The following is a 9,295-nucleotide window of genomic DNA, read 5'->3' as shown; positions in this document are numbered from 1 at the left end:
TCGGGACTAAGAAATAGAACACCTCTCTTCTTCGGAGTTGGTTTAGGAATAGGCTCAGTAATGGGCTCAGGAACTGGCTCAGGAGGTAGCTCGGGAGGCAGCTCGGGAGGTGCCCAATTATTTTCATTAGCCAACATATTATTCAATAGGATTTCAGCGTAATCCGGTGTTCTTTCCCTGAAAAGAGAACCAGCATAACTATCCAGGTAATCTCTGGAAGCATCAGTTAGTCCATTATAAAAGATATCAAATATTTTAGGTTTCTTAAGAGGATGATCAGGCAAAGCATTAAGTAACTTGAGAAGCCTCCCCCAAGCTTGTGGGAGATTCTCTTCTTTGATTTGCACGAAGTTATATATTTCCCTCAAGGCTGCTTGTTTCTTATGAGCAGGGAAATATTTAGCAGAGAAGTAATAAAGCATATCCTGGGGACTTTGCACACAACCAGGATCAAGAGAATTATACCATATCTTAGCATCACCCTTTAACGAGAACGGAAATATTTTGAGTAAATAAAGATAGCGTGATCTCTCATTATTAGTAAACAGGGCAGCTATATCATTCAACTTAGTAAGATGTGCCACAACAGTTTCAGATTCATAGCCATCGAAAGGATCGGATTCAACCAAAGTAATTATATCTGGATCAACAGAAAAATCATAATAATCCTTATCGGGAACACAAATAGGTGAAGTGGCAAAAGCAGGGTCGGGTCTCATTCTATCTCTAAGAGATTCTTTACCCCATTTAATTAGCAACCTCTTAAGTTCATATCTATCCCGGCAAGCAAAAATAGCGGCAGAAGATTCTGCATCAAAAAGACAACCTTCAGGAATAGGAGGCATATTTTCATCATCACTCTCATCATTGTATTCAGGTGCAATAATTTCTATTTCTTTAGACCTAGCAATTTGCTCATCAAGAAATTCACCAAGGGGCATAGTAGTATCAAGCATAGAAGTGGCATCATCAATAACATGCGACATATCAGAATTCATAGCGGTAGCAGGTTTAGGCGTCGCAAGCTTACTTATAACAGAAGGAGAATCTAGTGCAGAGCTAGATGGCAGTTCCTTACCTCCCCTCGTAGTTGAGGGCAAAATCTTGGTCTTAGCGTCTTTCAAGTTCTTCATAGTGTCCAGCAGATATAAATCCCAAGTGACTCAAAGAATAGAGCTATGCACCCCGGCAACGGTGCCAGAAAAAGGTCTTGATAACCCACAAGTATAGGGGATCGCAACAGTTTTCGAGGGTAGAGTATTCAACCCAAATTTGTTGATTCGACACAAGGGGAGCCAAAGAATAGATCTATGCTCCCCGGCAACGGCGCCAGAAAAAGGTCTTGATAACCCACAAGTATAGGGGATCGCAACAGTTTTCAAGGGTAGAGTATTCAACCCAAATTTGTTGATTCGACACAAGGGGAGCCAAAGAATATTCTCAAGTATTAGCAGCTGAGTTGTCAATTCAACCACACCTGGAAACTTAGTATCTGCAACAGAGTGTTTAGTAGCAAAGTAATATGATAGTGGTGGTAACGGTAACAAAGGTAAAAAGTAATGTTTTTGGTATTTTGTAGTGATTGTAACAGTAACAACGGAAAAGTAAATAAGCGAGAACCAATATAAGGAAAACTCGTAGGCACCGGATCAATGATGGATAATTATGCCGGATGTGGTTCATCATGTAACAGTCATAACATAGGGTGACACAGAACTAGCTCCAGTTCATCAATGTAACGTAGGCATGTATTCCGAATATAGTCATACGTGCTTATGGAAAAGAACTTGCATGACATCTTTTGTCCTACCCTCCCGTGGCAGCGGGGTCCTATTGGAAACTAAGGGATTTTAAGGCCTCCTTTTAATAGAGAACCGGAACAAAGCATTAGCACATAGTGAATACATGAACTCCTCAAACTATGGTCATCACCGGGAGTGGTCCCGATTATTGTCACTTCGGGGTTGCCGGATCATAACACATGGTAGGTGACTATAGACTTGCAAGATAGGATCAAGAACTCACATATATTCATGAAAACATAATAGGTTCAGATCTGAAATCATGGCACTCGGGCCCTAGTGACAAGCATTAAGCATAGCAAAGTCATAGCAACATTAATCTCAGAACATAGTGGATACTAGGGATCAAACCCTAACAAAACTAACTTGATTACATGATAAATCCTATCCAACCCATCATCGTCCATCAAGCCTACGATGGAATTACTCACGCACGGCGGTGAGCATCATGAAATTGGTGATGGAGGATGATTGATGATGACGACGGCGACGAATCCCCCTCTCCGGAGCCCCAAACGGACTCCAGATCAGCCCTCCCGAGAGAGATTAGGGCTTGGCGGCGGCTCCGTATCGTAAAACGCGATGATTTCTTCTCTCTCATTTTTTTTCTCCTCGAAAGCCAATATATGGAGTTGGAGTTGGCGTCAGAGGGCCACCAGGGGGCCCACGAGGTAGGGGGCGTGCCCCCACCCTCGTGGACAGGGTGTGGGCCCCCTGGTCTTCATCTTTTGCAAGGATTTTTTATTAATTATCCTAAGATATTCCGTGGAGTTTCAGGTCGTTCCGAGAACTTTTATTTTCTGCACAAAAACAACACCATGGCAATTCTGCTGAAAACAGCGTCAGTCCGAGTTAGTTCCATTCAAATCATACAAGTTAGAGTCCAAAACAAGGGCAAAAGTGTTTGGAAAAGTAGATACGACGGAGACATATCACGCCCTTCCAGTCAGCATAGTAGTGATTGAATTCATCACTCAGTTGCTTGATCTCAGTTTGCAAGGCAACGAGTTGATCAGGGGTAAGAGTGAGGACATGGTCCTTTAGGTAGCGCTGCTTCTTGTACTGCGCTTTCTTCAGTCTTCTGCCTTCTTCAAATTTCCACTTTCTTCTTTAATGAAGGCAGTCAAAACATGACTTTGACTAGGTGTGAGGTTCATCTTCGGCAAAGGAGTGTTTGGGTCCTTGTGCCATAGATCAATGAAGTCTAGGATCAACTTTGGATCCAATAACAGTGGCACATTGCTGCCTTTGGCTCTAGCGGCCCTGGCCTGCCTGTCTCTGATGATTTCCGCAAGTTCTTCATCATCAACCTCATCATCAGAAGGCACTTGAAAGGCAACCTGCTTCTTGTGAGGACTTGGTCGAAGGCCTCGTCCAGCAGTGGCCTTTTTCTTCAGCAGAGAGGGGCCAGTTGAGGAATTTGGTGCAGCTGAGGAACTCGCAAAAGATCCTGAGGCAATTGAGATGCATGTAGTCCTTTGACACATGGCGAGATGCACAGGTGCAGAGGATTTAGTCGGAGCAACTGAAGATTTTGTCGGAGGGCTAAGGGCTTTGAAGGAGGAGAAGATTGAGGGATTGGCCATGAGGGCTTTGAAGAATCTGGCCGTGAGGGCATTGCTGAGGAACTTGGCCGTGAGGGCATTGAGGGTGAAGCACTTGTCTTGTGAGCAGGCTTCTTAGCCATGGCCTTCTTTGGCTTGCTAGCAGAGGCCTCAGCAGCGGTAGTAGCAGCAGCAGAGTCTTCATTAAATTTCCTCACTGCTTCCTTTACTTGTTTGGCAAGTTTGGCCTGGCGCTTTACCCATTCATCAGGATAATCCTCACCGCGCTTGAGGCTGGTGGGATCTGCCAATTGGCCAGGTGACAATGGAGGTATTGGGCATGGCGGGTTGAGTGCGAATTTCTTCATATACTTGGGAGTGACATATCTGTAGTCCCTCCATTCCCGTGCCCATCTCCTCTCAATCTTTTGAATGCGCACCTTGCGCTGATTTTTATCCTCTTTGCCAAATTTGGCCTCATCAGGAGTGCAGTATCCAGCATAAATGTCATCAGGGATCTCAAATGTTGTGTTGACCTCAGGCCTTTTGCCACCCTTCTGTGGCTTCTTACCGTCAACCACTTTCTTCAGCTGAGGAATATGAACAACTGAAGTTTCTAAAGAGGTGTGCAACTTTTCTTCAAGGAACGCTGCAAATGAGTTAAGTTGATGAGAACCTAGTGATTCAGCAGCGGACATGTGTACCTGTGAACAGAGTATAGTTGCGAGGAATTTTGGAGAGGTCATATGCGTTCTCAAAAGGTTTTTCAAAAAGAACAAGTTTAAGGAATTTGACCAGATGAGTCTTGAAGAACTTCACTAAGCATTCTTTGTCTTAGGTTCCAGAGTTGTGTAGATCGAAGATCCACACAACTGAGGAATCTTGAAGAAAAATTATTGCTTAGAGAAACGAATCAAGAGCAGATGACATCTGAGGTGTTCAGTGTGTGAAGATTTGAAGAATAAACACCTTTCAAGATTTTCAAGAAAACATTTGAATCAAAGAGGGAAGTAAAAGTAACTTTTAATTACCCGTGATGAAGAACACAACGAACTGGAAAGTGTAGATGTGAAGTTCGTCAGTTTGGATCTTCCACGCCCTAGCTTGGCAGAGGAAGACAGCTACGACAGCGGCGGAGAGAAGAAATCCGCAACCGGCACGTGTACGACGGCTACGAGGTCAAGGCAGTGAAGCTCTTCCTCACCGGCGATGATGAAGTAGCGGCGGCGCTAGGGTTTGAGAAGCTCGAGCGGGAGTGAGAACGAGCAAAGTAAAAAACAAAGTGAGGAAGAGGCTGGGGTATTTATAGTGGGAGTGAAAAACTGTACGCCCGAGGAAATCGGATGAACCTGCCCCTGGCCCTTCTCATTCGTGTGACATGTGTCACGCACGTACTGAGAGGTGGAGATCGTGTAAGATCGTGGGTGAATAGATAAGTATTGTCATGGGATGCGGATCGGTTTAAGCGGCAAAGCCAAAAATTTGGATAAGATAAGTAAAAAAAGTTCCGTTCGCAATTTCTTCAGCTGATAAGGACACGGTGAAGATTTTGAACGAGTTTCAAACAGAACACATATGAAGAATTTGTGAGCAGACTGGGTTGAGTTTAGCATAGAGGGGGAAGGGTCCGACCACATTCACTTAGCAGAAAAATCAACTTGAAGAATTAGCAATAAGTGAATGCTGTAGAGGAGATAAACTCATATATATATATACACACACACACACACACATATATATATATATATATATATATATATATATATATATATATATATATATATATTCGAATGAAGAACAACAACGAAAAGAGTGAAGACAATGCAAAGTTGAAGAATTTGAAAAACTGAGGAATTTCAAAAACGAAGAAAAACTCGAATTGAAGATTTTCAACTTTGGTTGGTGGCGTAACCCACCGTATAAGAAAGCTGATTTCAGACACCACGTACAATTGTCGTAGGGCTCTGAGAATCAATTTCTTCATTAATTTCTTCACACTTCGAGGGTTAGTCTTCATTGATTGAAGAAGAATGTTACTTTGTGTGTTGCGCATCTAAATCATCAAGTCAACATAAGTGTTAGGATGTATGTCCTTTTCAAAGAACATTTGAAGATTCTAGGATATTTAGCTCACATTGCAACTTGCTAAATCTCTTCTCATCCAAGGGCTTAGTGAAGATATCGGCCAGCTGATCTCCAGTGCTTTCGTGGTCAATGGAGATGTTGCCCTTCAATACATGATCAAGAAGAAAATGATGACGAATCTGGATGTGCTTGGTCTTTGAATGCTGAACTGGGTTATGAGCAATCTTGATAGCGCTCTCATTGTCGCAGTAGAGAGGCATATTCTTCACGTTGATGCCATAGTCCTTGAGTGTTTGGTTCATCCATAGTAATTGAGCACAACACGATCCATTAGCAATGTACTCAGTTTCTGCAGTGAAGAGTGATACGAAGTTATGTTTCTTCGAGGACCAACAAACCAAAGATCGTCCGAGGAAATGGCATGTGCCTGACGTTGACTTGCGGTCCACACGATCACCAGCATAGTCAGAATCTGAATATCCAATGAGATCAAACAAAGAGCCCTTGGGATACCATAATCCAAGTGTTGGTGTGTGAGCTAGATATCGAAGAATATGCTTCATAGCCTTATGGTGTGATTCCTTCGGTGTAGCTTGAAATCAGGCACACATGCAAACACTAAGCATGATATCTGGCCTAGATGCACATAGGTACAATAAAGAGCCAATCATGGAGCGGTATAACTTTTGATCGAAGTCTTTAACATTTTCATCATTGCATAGATGGCCATTTGTGGGCATTGGAATTTTGACCCCTTTGCAATCTTGCATGCCGAATTTCCTCAATACATCTTTGAGGTATTTCTCCTAAGATATGAATATGCCATTGCGTTGTTGACGAATTTGAAGACCTAAGAAGAATTTCAATTCTCCCATCATAGACATTTGATATTCTTCACTCATCATATAGGCAGATTCATCACTATAACGTTGGTCAGTACAGCAAAAAATGATATCATCAACATAAATTTGGCACACAAACAATTCACCATCATAAGATTTAGTGAAAAAAGTTGGGTCGAGTGAACCGGGTTTGAAGCCTTTCTTCATGAGGAATTCCTTCAAAGTATCATACCACGCCCGAGGGGCCTGCTTGAGGCCATACAGGGCCTTGTTGAGTCTGAATACTTTGTCAGGATGCTTTGGATCTTCAAAACCTAGGGGTTGAGCAACATATACTTCTTCCTCAAGCTTACCATTGAGGAATGCACTTTTCACATCCATTTGTTGTAAGATAATATCATGATGGTTAGCATAGGCAAATAATATGCGAATAGCCTCAAGTCTAGCAACAAGTGCAAAAGTTTCACCAAAATCAATTCCTTCAACCTGTGTGTAGCCTTGAGCTACAAGCCGTGCCTTATTCCTCACCACAAGGCCATTTTCATCTTGCTTGTTGCGGTAGATCCACTTTGTGCCGATGATGTTGTGCTTGCGAGGATCTGGACGATTGACCAGTTCCCAGACGCTGTTGAGCTCAAACTGTTGTAATTCTTCTTGCATAGCTTGAATCCACTCAGGCTCCAGAAATGCTTCATCTACCTTAGTGGGCTCTATGATAGAGACAAAAGCAAAGTGCCCACAAAAGTTAGACAAATGTGAAGCTTTTGAGCATGTGAGAGGACCTGGTGCTTCAATGTCATCGATGATTCTCTCAATTTGCACTTCATTTGCAACACGAGAATGAGCGGGTTGACGTCGAGGAATTTGATCCGCATTTTCTTCAGGACCATTTTCCTCAGCACCATTTTCTTCAGGTGCTCCAGCTCGACGTTCTTCACATTCTGGAATGAATTCTTCAGCAGATTCTTCGGTAGGAATTATATCCTTGGTAGCCTTAAACTTGATAGATTCATCAGGTGCTGGTTCATCTATCACAGAAGGTAGGTGCTCTCTTTGCGAGTCATTAGTTTCATCGAACCACACATCTACAGTTTCAACAACTTTGTGAAGAACACTGTTGAAGACTCTGTAGGTGTGCAAGTCCTTTCCGTAACCAAGCATAAAACTCTCATGTGTTTTTGGTGAAAATTTAGAACTGTGATGAGGATCTGTAATCCAACATTTAGCACCGAAGAATTTGAAATAACTCACATTGGGCTTTTTGTCAGTGAGGAGTTCATAAGCAGTCTTCTTGAAGAATTTGTGAAGATATACTCTGTTGATGACGTGGCACACAGCATCAATTGCATCAATCCAGAAACGACGAGGCGTCTTGTATTCATCAAGCATAGTGTGAGCCATCTCAGCAAGAGTTCTGTTCTTGCGTTCCACAACACCATTCTGCTGAGGAGTATAAGGAGCAGATAACTCACGAGTAATACCAAGTTCATCAAGATAGCCATCAAGACCGGAATTCTTGAACTCAGTTCCATTGTCACTTCTGATGTGCTTGATCTTCACTCCAAAGTTGGTTGAAACCCTCGAGGAAAATCGTTTGAAGACTTCCTGCACCACATGTTTGTAAGTGACAATGTGCACCCATGTGTAATGAGAATAATCATCAACAATAACAAAGCCATATTGAGATGCATCATTTAAAATTGCAGAATAATGATTAGGACCAAAGAGATCCATGTGAAGCAATTCAAATGGTCGAGTGGTAGTCATGATAGTCTTTGCTGGATGTTTGGCCTTGGTCATCTTTCCAGCTTCACAGGCTCCGCATAAATGATCCTTGAGGAATTTGACATTCTCAATGCCAATGACATGCTTCTTCTTCACAAGCATGTGCAGATTCCTCATGCCAGCATGACCAAGTTGTCGATGCCATAGCCAGCCTTCTGAAACTTTTGCAAGTAGGCATACGACCGGTTGTGGTCCTGTAGAGAAATCGACAATGTACAAGTCTCCTCTCCTAAAGCCTTCGAAGACTTTGGAATTGTCAGCTTCCAAGATCACAACACAACGATATTTGCCAAAGACAACAACCATATCGAGATCACAAAGCATTGAGACAGACATGAGGTTGTATCCTAAGGACTCGACAAGCATGACGTTGTCCATGTGTCGATCCTTTGAGATCGCAACCTTACCTAGACCCAATACTTGACTTTTGCCTTTGTCAGCGAAGATGATATGCTTCAGATGCGACGGTGGTAAGGGAGCATCCATCAATAGATTCTTGTCACCAGTCATGTGATTCGTACATCCACTATCGAGGACCCACTCATTGCTTTGGGTTGATCATCCTGTAGATGAATTAGTGCAACTTACGAACTCATATACTTCATCAGTGAAGAATATGACATCAATATCATCACATCAATTTCATCAGGTAGTAGAGCAGATAAAACAGTATGAGGACGTGAGAAATGAAGGTTAATTTCTTCATGGTTAGCCTGCGTCCTTTCAGGCAATGTTCAGGTCTCCAGCAAATTCTTCAGACGTTTTGAGCATGTCTGGAGACCCAACCCTGCATAAGAGATTAGTTCCTTTTCTTCACCACCCACATCTGAAGGGGTGGCAAAGAGTTCATCACTCTGCGACCTCCATATGAGAAAGGTGGCATAGAAGCCAGCCCATTTCGTTTCACATAAGAGGGGTTAGGATAAGCATATGAATAAGCAGAGAAATTCTTCGAAGACTTATGAACATAATGATTAGAAGAATAATGCTCATATTCATAGGCCTTAGCCTTTCCTTGCGAAACAGAGGGGTTAGCACGATGATAATCATGTGAGGACTTTGATCCTTTTGAGGAATTTGATCCATGTGAGGAATTTGGTCCGTATGAGGACTTGGATCCATATGAAGAATTTGATCTGGGGTTCCTATTCTTCACAGGTGGTGTCATGAGGACATTCACCGAAGACTTTCAAGGCAACTTTTGGGAACCCAGGTTTTCTTCATAGGGGAACTGTTC

Source organism: Triticum dicoccoides, chromosome 5B (assembly GCF_002162155.2).
Source record: "Triticum dicoccoides isolate Atlit2015 ecotype Zavitan chromosome 5B, WEW_v2.0, whole genome shotgun sequence".
Classification (NCBI taxonomy): Eukaryota; Viridiplantae; Streptophyta; class Magnoliopsida; order Poales; family Poaceae; genus Triticum; species Triticum dicoccoides.
The sequence above is the reverse complement of the archived record's forward strand: the minus strand, read 5'-3'. Positions refer to the sequence as shown.